Below are 15356 nucleotides of genomic sequence, written 5' to 3' on the forward strand. Positions count from 1 at the left end.
AATCAGCCCCCAAAATAGCCCTTGATGGAGATAATAGGAAGAACAAAGAGAAATCTAAAGGAGCAGGGAGAGGAAAGGAAAGTCATGCCTAACAAGCGGCACAGAAGTTGTTTTCATTAAGAACACTTCAGTTAGTCCCCAACGTGTCCCCAAACAGTAAGGTGTTAAATAAATCCCCAGAAGCAGACTTGGCCCAAGACCAAGGGTTCTTTAGCTTTTTTAGGTCAGAGACTCCTTTGAGAATCTAGAAAAGCCCTAGACCCTCTCTCTCACTAGGAAAGTGCACGTGAACAGGTATTCTGCATGTTAATTCAGGGGCTCGTGGACTCCTCCCAAAGTCCAGCCACAGACTGGTTAAAACCCATGATCTGGGCAATCTCTTTTTAAAAGGCTTTCCCATTCCTCCCTGTGTGTGCGAGTGTGTGTGTTTACAAGCGAAAGGTTGATCAGCATTTCTTCAGCACAGTCTAATAGGCATAGAGGCCTTGGAAGCCTTTCTGCAAGTGCATGTGAAGGTCCAAACAGGAGGACAGACTTTCATTCCATGTGAGGCAAACTCAGCAAAAATAGACAGCGAGGGAGTCAACACCCAGCCCCACTACTCTCAGAAGAACCTGGAGACATGAGTCTTTCACCTGAAGGCCTCAGCAAGAACAAGTGTACCCCTAATAAGATAATCATGGCCATGGGCTATGCAAGGCTGCCAGAGCCCTGAGCCTCATGCCTGGGGAGCAGGGCCAATGCCGGGGCTTGGCAAATTGCAGTGGGCATCCAAATCATGTGGGGTCTTGTTAAAATGCAGATTCCAATTCAGTAGGCCTGGGATGGGAACTGAGGTCCTGTGTTTCTAACAAGCACCCTGATGATGCTGATGCTGCTTTGAGTAACAAGTGTCTATGCAGTTAACTGCACCTGGTTGAAGCTCCAGCAGAGACCGTGAACCTCTGCCCTAGCAGGCCTCTGGAAGATGGAGCACTGGCAATATGCCTCAGGATATAAATGTTTCCTGAATTAAGTGTGATGCTACCAAAGTCTCTAAGACAGTAGGCATCCTTCAAGCGAGTGAGTGATTGAACTGGCATGGCCAGTTCTCTGAGAAGGATGGGAGCAAGAGGTGGCAGGCACGCTGCTGTCCTAGGTCTCTGGAAGGCAGAAAGGAAGGCTGAGGGACCATTTGTGCTAAGAAGTCTGGGCTGGGGGCATGATGCCGGCAAGTGAGCATTTATTTATCAAGCACCAACTGTGTGAACAATTCCACATGGGTCCTGGGAGCAGGAGAAAAGGGGTGAATGATAAGAAGGAAGTAGAAGGTCAGGGAGAAGAACCCTTCGGAAATCTTATAGCCCAGTCCTCTTGATTTACAGATGGGGATGGTGAGGGCTTTGTCCAAGCCCACATGGCTGGTGCACAGCAGGGCCAGGACTTGAATGCAGTCAGTCCCCTGACCACTGCCCATCTCCACCCTGTTCTGGGATCTGGCCAGAGTGCACACAGTGGTGCTTAATGAAGGCCAACTTAAAGCTTGAGCAAAGTGAACCTCAGGTACCTGGGAACACCCTGTCATGTGGCCACAGTGGAACCTTCCATTGTAGCCTGGGGCAGAGAGCACTGGAGCTCAGAGAGCTCAGCTCCCAGGACAGAGTGCGAGGGCTCCCATCTCCTAGGAGCCTCCTGCTTGGAATTAGTGTCAGCTGTGCAAGCTGGCAGGCTTCCTCTGGAGTCCCAGTTCACTGAGGACAGTCCTCTGCCTCAGCCTGCTAGGTGGTCCCCACTCAGGCTGGCACAGGCCCCAGAACATGGTAGGTGTCTGGGAGCATCCATGGTACTGTAGATGAAGGACAAAAAGGCTTGGCTGAGAATAGTGCTGATACAGGGCCTCTCCCAACACGATAGGCTGGCAGCCCAAGAGGCACTGCGCTGAGCTCCTGGGGCAGATCAGTCCTAACCAGGTCGTGATCTGTGGCCGTCACACAGCCAGGGTGAAGGCAGGAGATTTGGCTTCCAAAGGGGTCAGCCTGGCCCTCCTTCTCTCTCAAACTCACTCCTGGAGATGAGGAGGGAGGGGTTATTTTGGTCCAAAAACACCATTCAAAGATCCTGAAGGTTTGGCTAACTTGAGATCTTGCGCTGCAGGTGCTCAGAGTATCAGAGAATCTTTAGCCAATGGAGCTCAGCCGCCAACTCCTGGCCTGTCCCCTGTGCCCAGTGACCTCAGATCTGTGGTCACAGGCCCTGAGTAAATCAGACAGATTCCTTATGACAGCAGAATCCACTTCCCATCGCTGCTGATCCCAGATCACAACCCCTATCTAAAAGGGGCATATGAGAGATGGTGGATGACCTGCCATGACTGAGACAGAAACATACACACACATGAGCTGGTGTATATCCCTCAGTAGTGGCTCAAATTAGTTCCAGAAATAATTAAGCACCTATTGCATGCTGCTGTGTGTGTCACGACTGAGGCAGCTGCCTGAGCTGGTCCTCTCTCACATTAACTGAAAGAAACCAAAGTCGCACCGTCCCTCTTTCTACATCTGAAACATGCTGCAGGCATTTGGGGATGGTGGGGCTAAATTGAAAAACAAGTGCCTTCACCAGTCTTTTCAAAAAATGCAAGAATCATTTGGAAATCTTCAGTTTGTCACCCCAGATCATATCCTCTCTCCCCCTTGAAACCATCCTACTACCTCCTCTAGCTCCCAACTTTGAGGCTGTGGAAAAAGCGAGCATCCAGCCCACAGGTGGCAGAAGCAGACTCCCCGCTCCCTACCTCACGTGCATGCAGGAGCAACTGGCGCCCCTCCCAGTCCTCCAGGATCCTCCGTTTCCTCTGACATTAGTACTATCTAGTGCTTAGGGCTGGTGTGAAAGCCACCCTATGTCATCCAGCTAAAGTATCCAGCACGGGGCTGGCACCTAGTCAGCCCTCAATAAATGGCAGTTCTATCACCAAAAAATGAAAGCTAACAAGTGTCAACGAGGATGTGAAGAAAAGGGATCCCTTGCTCACCACCGGTGGGAATGTAAATTAGTACAGCCATTTTGGAAAACAGTATGGAGGTTACTGAAAAAACTAAAAGTAGAATTACCATGTGATCCAGCAATCCCACTTCTGGGTAAATATCCAAAGGAAAGGAAATCAGTTTGTCGAAAGATGTCTGCACCCCCATGTTTACTGCAGCCTTTTTTATAATAGCCAAGATATGGAAACAACCTAAGTGCCCATCAAGGGATAAATGTATTAAAAAAAAAAAAAAGTATATTCATACAATGGAATACTATTCAGCCTTAAAAAAGAAAGATTCTGCCATGTGCAACAGCGTGGATAAATCTAGAGGAAGTTGTGTTAGGTGAAATAAGCCAGGTACAGAAAGAAAGATAGTGCATGATCTCACTTAGATGGTGCTATGGTTTGAAGTGTTCCCTTTAAAATTCAGATATTGCCAATTTAATAGTATCGAGAGGTGGAGCCTTTAAGAAGTGATTAGACCATGAGGGCTTCTCCCTCGTAAACAGGATCAAGGCCCTTGCAAAAGAGCCTTCACTCAGCATTCAGCCAGCCTGCCCTCCTGCCTTCCTCCACAGAGTCCCTGCTCTTGGGGGGCTGTAGCAACAATGTGCCATCTTGGAAGCAGACAGCAGTGGTCACCAGACACTGGCCTTGCTGGTGCTTTGATGTTGAACTTCCCAGCCTCTAGAACTGTAAGAAGATAAAGTTCTATCTTTCATAAATTACCAGTCTCAGGTATTTTGTTATAGCCGCTCTAAATGGACTACGACATGTAGAACCTTAAAAAAATCAAACTCATCGCAGTAGAGAGTAGAATGTTGGTTACCAGAGGCTGAGAACGGGGTGTGGACAGGGAAAGAGAAAATGCTGTCTCGGTGAGATGGGAGGCATAAGTTCTGGGTATCCATTGCACAGCTTGGTGATTATAGTTAATAATCATGTAATATATATTTCAAAATTGCTAAAAGAGTGAATTTTAAACATTCTCACCACAAAGAAAAAGGTATGAGAGGTGACAGATATACAAGTATTAATTAGCCTGATTTGATCATTCCACAATGTGTGTGTGTGTGTATATATATATATATATATATATATATATATATAGCATAACATCACGTTTTACCCATAAATATCTACAATTATTCATCAATTAAAAATTAATAAATAATAAGTGGGAGCTATTATGGCTGGGTCTCAGGTACCCAGTTTTCCCAGCCGGGTCTGCTCTGCTCCTACCCTCACCAGGCACAGGAGATGGTTTTAGTCAACCTGGAATTGGAGACCATTGGGTTCCAGATGTTCTCTGCTGAACCAAGAACCACCCTTGTTTCTAGAGTCTACCATCCTAAAAATGACCCTCTGAGAGAGGACATCCCAATGGACAGGAAGACCTTGGGACAGGACCTGAGAGGCAGAATTGAGCTTCAAGGCTTGCTACTCTGTATGATGTGCTCTGGTTTATTAAAGCACAACAGAAAATTACTTTGTCCATCACCTCCAAGGGAAGGGGGCCTGGCAGAATTCTAAAACTTCATTGGCGCTGCCATCAGAGTCTCATCTTTCGAACAGACTATTTTTAACATAAATAATGTACACTTCATTGTATTGTCCAAACTGATGGATGGGCATGCTCCTGGCTCACAGGCTACTCATTCAAAGGGGAAAATAGTAGAAAATATTAAGTAAGCGTCTCTCAACCATGGTGCAAAAGGCAACTGTGTACCATGTGCCACGGCCTCCCAACTTTGTGACAGGTGCCTCTGAGCTCTGCCATAGGTGCCCCGGCCTCTGAGCTCCACAGCAGGGAACTCCATGTGGGGTAGCATCTCAGTGGAAGATTCAGCCAGGGGAAGCTAAGTCCAGGGAGTCCAGTTAGGCAAAACATTTGCAAAACTGTATATTACAAGGGGAGATGGGACAGGATGAGAACTCCCTAGTCATCATGGGCCTGAGAAACCCCCTGTGAGAACCTCTCAACCTGTCCTGCAGTCTCACAACCGTGGCACCCACGTGGTCTCTCCCCAGGGGTGCCACTGCTTGGGGCCAGCTGAGGGCAAGAAACTCAGTATGTCAGTCAGACATGAAGACCTCGTTGAGCGCATGCCTCAGGTCCTTCTGAGATTAAGGTGGTTTTGTCCATCTGGCTAGGTGGTTGGTTTGTGGCTTCTGTTTTGGAGCTGCCTGCACTCACCACGCTCCCTCTGGCTCTGTACCTGCAGTATGTGCCCTGCACGCTATATTGTGTCCAGAATGCAGTTTCCCCTATCATCACCTGTCTCACCGATGCTTACTCTTTAGAGCTCTATAGGAATGTCCCTTCCACAGCCAGGCCATTCCTGGCCACCCAGCCTAAGGTAGGCCCTCTGTCATTGGCTCCCGGGGCACCCTGCTATACTCCTGCAAAGCATGATAACCATTTGCATTCACTGCTCATCAGTCCCCCTCATCAGCCTGCGAGTTCCCCAAGAACAGAGACCCCACTGTCTACCACAGCCAGGGGGGGAAGGGTGCCTGCAAATGGGCCTCCCCTTTCACAACAGGTGAGTGGGGAAAAATTTAGACTGGGGGCATCTGGTTTATCTTCTATGATCATTGAGACCACTAATTCACAAATCTTGCACATAGAAGACAGACCCAACGGCCATTTCAGTGACCCCTCAATCACATTGCCTTCTCCTATGGGGGTCTGCCCAGCAGCCAGAACCACTCGGGGTCACTCTTCTGCCTACAATTCCCAACCATAAGTCACAGCCCCGCACCCCATCCTGCCCTTTCTCACAGAATTTACAACAGGGAGAACACAAGCCATATCACAGGAGTCCCTACCTGAACAGCCATCTCCTAGGATCTCTCTAGAGGTTTCTGCAATCCCCTGCTCTTCTCTCACTCTCCCCAGGATCTTTAAAATAAATGTTATGTGATCAGTTACAGCATTGCCCTGTTTAATTGATTTATATGCACTTTAAAAAGCTTTGAACTACACAGGAAACACATCAATCATAATGCTTGATTGAATTGGAGAAAGGAAAAGGGAGAAAGGGAATTAAAACTTATTGAGCACTTATTATGTGCCAGGTAATGGGTGAGGCACTTTACATACATTACTGAGCTTAATCCTCACAGCAACCCTGCAGATGGGTATTTCTCCCGATTTAATAGAGGAAGACACTGAGGCCTGCAGAGCTTAAGGACTTGCCCAAGGTGACAAAGCTATTAGCTGGAAGAAACAGGATTCAATCGCAGGTCTTTCTGGCTGCTAGTCAACATATGGCTCAGGATTTAAATATCAAGTGTTTCTATGAAAAGTAATAAGAAATAGACCTTTGGGCCGGCCCCGTGGCTCACTCGGGAGAGTGCGGCGCTGGGTGCAGATCCTATATAGGGATGGCCAGTGCGCTCACTGGCTGAGCGCGGTGCGGACGACACCAAGCCAAGGGTTACAATCCCCTTACCGGTCACAAAAAAAGAAAAGAAATAGACCTTTATTGTAACATTGTTCCATTGAAGAAATAAGATGCAGTTTGTACTGCTCCCTCCTACCATATCTGTGAGTTTCTGTTTTATAGTTTTTCTGCCTCTGATTGCCAGACTGTCAGCTGTCCCTTCTGATGGGCACTGCCCCTGCACATACAGGGATGTCTCTGCACTTCTAATTCACTATGGGTTTAAAAACAAGAGTGTTGTTGCTCTTGTTGGAACATAAGAGTTTAGAATGAGCCCATCGGCCTGTAGGTAAAATTCTCAAATGCTTGAGATGTAGGGCAAACATTTTGTGACATCTCTTTTGTCTTCTCAAGGGAACATTTTTCTTCTCTACTGATTCTCAGACAGTGATCTAGATAGGGGAAGGTAATACGAAGGATTTCTGTATCATAATGAACCAAAACAAAATTGAAATGATACTGCAAGGGGTAACTCTTAGGTGGGGATGTTTTCACAACTTCAGGGGGCAATTTGAAATTCAGGAATTATAAAACAGAGCAAATATGAAACAGGTAGCTAAACAGAACTGATCTTTTCAGCGTTTTTGCTTAAATTAAACAATGGGTTTTTACCTTTAAAAATGATCAGAACATTCAGAACTTAACACAAAAAAGTAGCAACCATTCTGCTTGGCACCATTTTATCAAGTGTGAGTGTCAAATTCTTTATAGCTTCAAATTAATCACGAGAAGCTATAATTTTTGTGTTTGTTTGTTTAAAAGACCAGCCGAGATTTTTCTTTTTGCTTATTTAAGCTTCACTTAATTCAAGCTCCAATCTGCCCCTCTTTGATTGCATTTCCAAATCCTAAATAAAAGTGATAACTCTTTCTGCCAATTGTAACAAAGTGCTGGTGCCAGTTATTGCTTTTTGCAAAAAAAAGAAAAAAAAAATCTTTTAATACTTAGCTGACAGCTTTATCCAAAAGCGGGGAGAAAACCCTGGCCTTTCAAAACCATCCGATCTATTTGTAGCAACCTCTTTACTGAGTTCATGTATCTTCTTTATTGTTCTTCATAAACAGGCTATTGGATCTCTCTAGCTTGCAATGTGAAAAATGAAAGAATTTCCTCCCATCCATGCCTCTCTTATCTCATAATTGTTTTGTTCTGAGAGGTAGGGGAGACCCCTATAAACACACGTCTCTGCTATTTTATTTGTCCTCTCCAAGCCCATTCATGCTTTCCTCCAGGGCTTTTGACTCCCTCTGTTCTGTTTCTGCCTGAACCTGTATCTGCTTACTGTTCTCTGCATCAAACTCCACTAAATTGTTTCAGATTTCATTTCAGAGAGTGATGTAGGAGAAATAAGAGTCAAAGGCATTTTAAAAGCCACTTTTCAGCATGTCTGTGCTGGGTAGGTTGGAGGAAGAGGTGCTGAAGTAGCTGCTCACCTGACATCACAGAGAACACCCTGGCTTGGGTGCACATGGTCCTCGCGATGCCCAAGCATTCAGCCACTTCCCTTCTCTGTTCTTTCCGAAGGGCCCTGCCAGCTGTGCCTTCTCCCCTCTGCTGCAGCTTCAGAGGCCTCTCATCTCTCTGAGTTCCATCTTCTTAGTGCTCCCTGTAAAACTATTGTCTTCCCAGAAGAAGAATAGCCCTCATCAGGGACAGACAGTTCTGCAAGCCTGTAGAAGCGGCTTATTGGGGAGGAGGTGGAATTGTAAATGGGGTTGATTGTCCTGCAGATGTAGGAGATGCACACTTCAGGAAGAGGCCATGGTAAGATGTCTAGGGTGTTGCTTTGCCCCCATGAATTTGTTACCCCACTTCCCCTGGGTGATGGAGCCATCAAAGCCCATCTCTTCTGAGCAGTGAGAAACCCCAAAGTGGCCAATCTCCCTCGGAACCCTCAAGTGAGAGGCATCCCTACCTTGGGAAATTAACCCCAAATTGGGGTTCTCTTCCTGCATTTATTCTCCTGCCCAGGAAGTTACAGGAAGAGAACATAGGTGGGGTTATAGTTTAACAATACAGGCTGGTAACTTTCAGTGAAACAAGCCAGATGACATTCCAGTAAGGCAATTAAGTGGTCTTATGAACAACAGTTTGATCTTAGCAAGCATTCCTTCGTACATCAATTTCTCAGTATCTTTACATTTCAATCAATAACTAGTCTGTCCTTGAGCCAGCAACCTTGCTGTGTCACAACTTTATCTTACACCAGAGACTTTATAGCCTGAGGAAATTTCCCAGTCCTCCACAAGGTCAATATTTGAAACTGCAAGGCTTTGGAAAACCAGGCTCTGTGAAGTACATTTGCTTTAAGAATCCTCTACACTAGGGAGGAAAAAACCGTTTACTAAACCCTGATTCCTCAATGGTATGCAACAGAGCGAGCATCTCAGACTTGCAGCCCTCTGCAAAAAAGCCCAAGTGTTGGAGTAGTTCCATGTAAAGAATACCATGAACACTCGTCAGTCAGCTTTGGCTGTGATGGTGCTGTGTAACAATTTCCCAATGTTGGTGGCTTGCAACAACAGACATTTACTTCTTTTCACTTGTGGGTCTGTAGGTTGGCTGGAGTTAGCTGGACTTGGCTGGATTCGGTCTGCTCCACATCTCTTCATTCTGGAACCTGGCTACCCAGGGTCTACTTATCTCATGGTGGGGACAGGAGCCCCAGAGGGCAAACATGAACATTTGAGGCCTTGGCACACTCTCGCTTCTGTGCATTGGTTATGTGGCCATGCCCAAAGTAAGTAATAGCTCCTGTGAAATAAGAACGCCCTGCTGGTCCTACCTGTCCCCAGCTGGTTGTAGCAGCCCTACAAAGATGTTTCTAAACTGGTTTTGAATGTGTGGGTACTTCAGGCTGAAAGCGACTTTAAATGTCATCTACTCCTACATCCTCCCCAAGGGAAGTTTCTAGTACCACCTCCAGTGATAGAGAAATCACTTCCTTCAAGGCAACCCACTCTACCCACACAAAATGAGTCTTCTCCTTCTACAATACAGCAATGCCTCAGACATCTGTGGACAGCGCTTCAGATCTCTGAGCCTTCCCTTCTCCAGTGACAGACCAACTCTGAGTTTCTTTCCCTCAAAGCCCATGGCTTCAAGCCATAGTGTCCTTCAGGCATGTGCCATTTTGCTAATACACTACTGTGCTGTGAATCCAGAACTGTGCTCAGAGCTCCAGAACATCAATGGGAGAGTGACAGGTCATATGTCTTATTCAGGTTGTGTCCAGAGTCCTTACATATGTTGCTGCAAGATTCATCAATCCACCATCTATGGAGCACTTCCACATGCCTCGTGCCCCACAGAACTGACATGGTCCTGGCTTTCATGGAGCCTGTCTAGAGAAACAGATGAGTAGCGAACAAAAAAAAAAAAATTGAGATACATGCTGAGGAGAAAAGAAAAGATAACATGGGGGAAGGCTTCTCCAGAGAGAGCACGGGAAGGAGGCTAGCCAAGGAGAGTAGGAGAGGGGCATTCATGAGGCTGGCTGGGCAGGGGGCAGCCCTTGGGCTAGAAAGAGCCTGAGATGTTCAGGAAGCTGAAGGCGGAGGTGGAGGATAGGCTGTTGCATCAGAGGATCTGGCGATCTGGTTGGCCATGAAAGGAGCACAGAGCTTGTTCCTGGTGCAGCAGGAGGGCCTTGGTGGCCTCGAAGGAGGTAAGGGCATGCTGTCACTTGGCTCTTCAGCAGCAGCATCTCCAGCGTTGCCTGTGCCTGTATCCATGCAGGTCTTCATGGAAGGAAGGCCTAACTGAAGAACTTTATACCTGTCCCTCCTGAGTTTTTCTGTTAACTTAAGCCTCTTAATCAGGCCTATCAGCCAGCACTCCATCCGTCCCTCGCAGCTCCATGCCTAGCATGGGGCAGCACTGGCTCTATGGCTCTGTCCAAGCCAAGAGGAAGTGTGACTGTAATGGGTGATCAACAGAGACCTCAGGCACATCACTTGAGGTGGAAAAAGTATTAAAATCTGACAGAAAAACTTTAAAAGCAGTCTTTCAGAGTCCATGATTTTCAGAACCACACAGTCCATCTTACTGACCAGCCAGCTCAGTGGCTAAGGGTGGCTGGGGAACGAGCAATAGGTGTGCAAAGCCCAGCCCTAAGGAACACAACAAGCAGAGTGTTGGTCCTCATGGGCCACATGGAGCTGCTGCCTGCCTGCAGTCAGTCCAGGGCCCCAGCGAGGACAAGGTCCGTGTGCCTGCTTCTGCCGGGCCACATAAGAGGTCATTCAGGACCACTTGCTAGGTGGGATAGGGCCATGCCAGAGCAGCACGGCTTCCACCTTCTCCCCCACCATTAACGTGCTATGGACACAGAGGCTTGGAGTTATCCGAGGTTCTCTCCTAAGCCAGCAAGCGAGAAGATCCTCAGATACAGAAGGAGACACCAGGAGGCCCTGGGAAAACTCACCTGATAAAAACCAGAAACAAAAAAAAACCCTCCCCCAACAGGTATCTTTTTCTCAGTGTGTGACCTCCCTCAAGGAGCAAGGAACTCTGGGCTAAGGAAGCCCTGGCTGAGAACCGCGCCCGGGGCAGGCCCAATTCCTGCAGAGGGCAGGGTGGGGCCCTGATAGCGAGGACATTTGGGGTCACCTGTGCCTTTCTGTGCCTCCACCCCACCCCATCTCTGAGGGCTCCTTCCTTTGCCTCCTGTCTTGTCCTTTCCCTTCCTTACTTCAGCCTCGTGACCTTATCTGAATGGTGCACAGACTCCAGGATCAAACCCTACTTATTGAGAAAGAGGCATTTCAAACTCATCATCTCTGATACATTTTTCAGAGGAGGGGAAGAAAACAAGCTTCAAATCAATATGTATTGTGTAATTCTATCTTTAAAAATATATGTTAATATAGTGGGGGAGTATTTATATGTACATCTATGGGGGGTGGGAGGGAATGCCTGGCAGATATTTATCAAGCAGTTTACAATCTGCTGAGTTCATTCATTTTTTTCCATACTTACAGAGACCCTCTCTACTAGACACTGTACAGGAACTAGGGGTCAGCATATTATTAATTTAATATAAGTAACTTCATTTTCTTTCTTTATTCCCTTTTTCTTTTTGTGTATCTGTGTTTTCTCATTTTTAAAGGGAACACATACACATAATGCACCAAAGAAAAAGACAGCTTCAAGAGCAGGTCTCCGGGCCTGCGGGCAGACCCTCCACTGCCTGCTCCTGCTCCTGCTCCAGCTTCTCCCACTTCAGGCACCCTGTTGGAGGAGCTCCAGACTTCTGCTGTAGAGTTTGGACCTGAAGTTCCTGTCCACTCTTTTCCCTCTGATCCCATTATCCCCTCAGAGTTCAGATGAAGCCCACCTGGCCTCTCCAAGTCCCAGGGATCCCCAGGGCGAGGGAGCTGTGCAGGTCCCCATCACCCCACAGAGATAATATGGTTTTCCATTCATGCAGCACTAGAGAGTCAGCAAAGGAGATAAATGGAATTTCTGCTCAATGAGTTGATGATAATAATAAATAAGGCCTTTCCTCCAAAGACTTGAAATCTGTTGGCTCATTTCAATGCACAAAATTATTCTTTTGAAAAATCCTCCCCACAGACTTGAAGTAGGTGGGGGATTAGTAATCATTAACCCCATTTTGCAGACGGAGAAACCAGGACCCAGCAGGAGCCAGAGTGCATAACCACTGGCAAAGCAGGTGTCCCATCTCCCTGGCCAGTGCCCTCCTTGGAGAGGGTGCAATCACAGCCCTAAGCAGGCACTGTAAGCACAGGACCAGAAAGCCATTCCTACATCCTCAGGAGTCTATGCTGAAACCACCCCCTCGATCTCCAGCAGCTTCCCTCCTCTGCCTCTGAGCTCCCTGCAGATCAGTCCAACATCTTCTCTTCTTCCTTCTCCATCTTCCCAAAACAGAAAAGTGAGACCAGGGCCCAGACTCCCTCCTGCCTCTCTCACACTGACTGTGCTCAGGACAGGGTGCCCCAAATGCCCCCACACTCAGGGACGAGTGACGTATGGGTCAGCTGAACCCTGGCAGGATGATGCTTCTGATCCAGGCTCTTATATTTGCCAGAGAACTGAGCCCACCGAGGGAGACTGAGAGGCAGCCATGTGGCTCAGAGCAGGGAGGACATCCTTCTCCTGCTCTGCCGCTGACTGTCAGAGCTCCCAGCCTCTGGGTAACCATGGTAATCACCAGCATTAGCCGCAGCAGTGACAGGAGCCTCAGCAGGCTCACTCTGACCTGCTCCTGCTACAGATGGCACACTGTCTCCCTGCAGTTTCTGTGGGGAGCTGACTGGGCACTCAGGTCCCCAGTGCACACCCCTGCACACCTGCCGCCTGTGCCCAGCGGCAGCCAAGTGTGGTTTATCCACCAAACTCAAGAGTCTATGCTGCAGGGAGAAAATGGGCCTCAGGCCTCCTGCCACCCTTAGCAGGGCCTGGGTCAAAAGAAGTCTAGGATGTGGTCCAAGAACTTAGCAGCCACATCAAAGGGGGCTAAGGACCAGGCCTATTCTCTGGGCACCCTACGTTTCCAGTCAGCCCAACCTCCAAAGGTGGCGGCCATTGGCCAGTCATGTCAGGAGGCCAGCCCAACCCGAACCAGTGAGAGCCTCCCATGCCAGGAATTAGGGTCCTCCACAAGTAATCTTCTGCTCCCTTTACCTAAGGGCCATGCCAAGAAAGCCATGCAGAGCCATTTGACAAGTTTGCTGCCACTCTGAGCCATCCCACCTGTCCATCAGCTCCTCTGGCTCCATATTAGAGCTGTCGGGAGCCAGCATTCCCTGTTTCCAGGTCTCTAACACCAGCTGCATCCCGCCAGCCAGGCTTCACTGCATGCGTGAGTGCTCTTCCCTCCATGAAGCACTGAACAACTTTTCGAGCATGGCATAGAACTGAGCCACCGCCCAGACCCACCCAGGGCCTGTTCCTCACAGCTCTGCGGGCAGCCCCACCTGCACACAGCGGAGCACAGCCCAGGCCTCCTGCTCTGCTTGTCCTCAGCTTCTCTTGGCTACTGGAATCCCTGCCCTGCCGAGCAAGGCCACCCCAGGATTGCACAGGCCTGAGACTTCATGCTGAATTCCAGTCTCACAAAAAACACTCTGCAAATTCTGCCAGACAATGCTAAGGATTCTTGGGCCCAGCTTCTCTAAGAAATCTTTAAATGGAAAGGGCAGAGGTGAAGTGAGTTTCCCAGGAAGCCCCAAGCCCTGGCTCCTGCCCAGCACGGTTCACGGCCCTGGGAGCCCAGTGCTGGGACTGAGAACGACGTGGCACTCCCTCTAGCGGCAAACGTCTCACACAGAGCTGGTGTCTCCCAGGAGCTTGGCCTGCAGTACTCTCTCCCGCCAGGACCACGCACTCTGGGGAGGGGCGACCTGCTCAGCGCCTCGCCTTGCAGGATGGAAACATGCCACGGCAGCAGCAAGGGAGCCCCCTCCAGCCTCAAAGCCACTCCCAGCCAGGCGTTCACAGCCTGGGAGAGCGGCCACCACACTGCACTCTGCTGTGGTTAACCCAGTAGCAGGTCAGGAAAACCACAGGACTTGTCCCAAACCAAGCTGTCTACAAAACACAGGCCTCTGAGCTGCTTTGCCAAGCCCAGCATAGTCTAATATTTCCAGCACTAACTTCCCAGGACACTTCGCCGGTTCCCCCGGGCAGCCCCCTCCCGGCCTCCAGGGGACTCAAGCGCTACCCGCTGGGCTTCCATAGCTGGCCTCGTGCCCGCACCCCCCCCCGGGGATACACTTTCTTAGGCACCTCTGTACCCCCAGCACCCCGCACAGTAATTGTCTCTTGCATTAATAAAAGAATGAAGAAATAAAACAGTTTTGCTGTGACAAAAGATGTTCCTCCACACAGAGACATTCTCCTTTACTGGAATTCCCGCAATATTCTGTCTGTGCCCCGTGCGTCACTTTCTGTCTTGATTATCCCTTCATACATCTTTTTTCCACCCTGCCCCACTCCAACTAAGCTTAGCTCCTTGAGGATAAAGGCCATGTCTAACTCATCTCTAAGTCAACATCCCAGAGAAATGCTGAGAAATTATTTAAGGGAGGGAGGGAGGGAGGGAGGGAAAGAGAGAGGATGTGTCTATTATCCAAGTCTAATCAAAGTTGGCATCTGATACAAAGCCACTCTCATTGGCCTGTTGGGTTGTGCTTCATCGGAGAGACAGTGGTGCTCTTGCTTTGATTTAATTAATTAACTTTTCACAGCTTTATTGAAATATAATTCACATACCACTAGAATTCACCCATTTAAAATACAACTCAATGGTTTTTAGTATATTCAAAAGGCTGTGCATCCATCACCATGATCAATTTTAGAACATTTCATTATCCCAAATAGAAACTTCATATCCATTAGCAGTCACTTCCCCTTCCTTCCAAACCCCTCAGCCCTAGGCAACCACTAATCTACTTTCTGTCTCTATGGATTTGCCCATTCTGGACATTTCATAAAAAGGAATCATACAATATGTACTCTTTAATGACTGGCTTCTTTCACTTAGCATAATGTTTTCAAGGTTCACCCTTGTATCAGTACTTCATTTCTTTTTATTGCCAAATAATATTCCATTGTATAGATATACACATTTATCCATTTATCAGTTGATAAACATTAGAGTTGCTTCCACTTTTTGGCTATTATGAATAATTTTACTTTTATGGTATTAAAAAGCAAAACTGTTTCTCTGCTTCCAAACAGGATATGAGGTAGTCTACCATAAAAAATGGCAAAGATAAAATAAAATCTAAGACTAAATATATGGACATTAATATTTAATTTGGGGCTTCCTCTTTATTAGGTAGAGTGCTAGGTATTTTCACATAAAGTTACCTATTTTTAACAGGAAATTTTGAGCTAATTTTTTCATGACAGTTGAGTTCCAGGTT

Source organism: Cynocephalus volans, chromosome 14 (genome assembly GCF_027409185.1).
Source record: "Cynocephalus volans isolate mCynVol1 chromosome 14, mCynVol1.pri, whole genome shotgun sequence".
Lineage (NCBI taxonomy): Eukaryota > Metazoa > Chordata > Mammalia > Dermoptera > Cynocephalidae > Cynocephalus > Cynocephalus volans.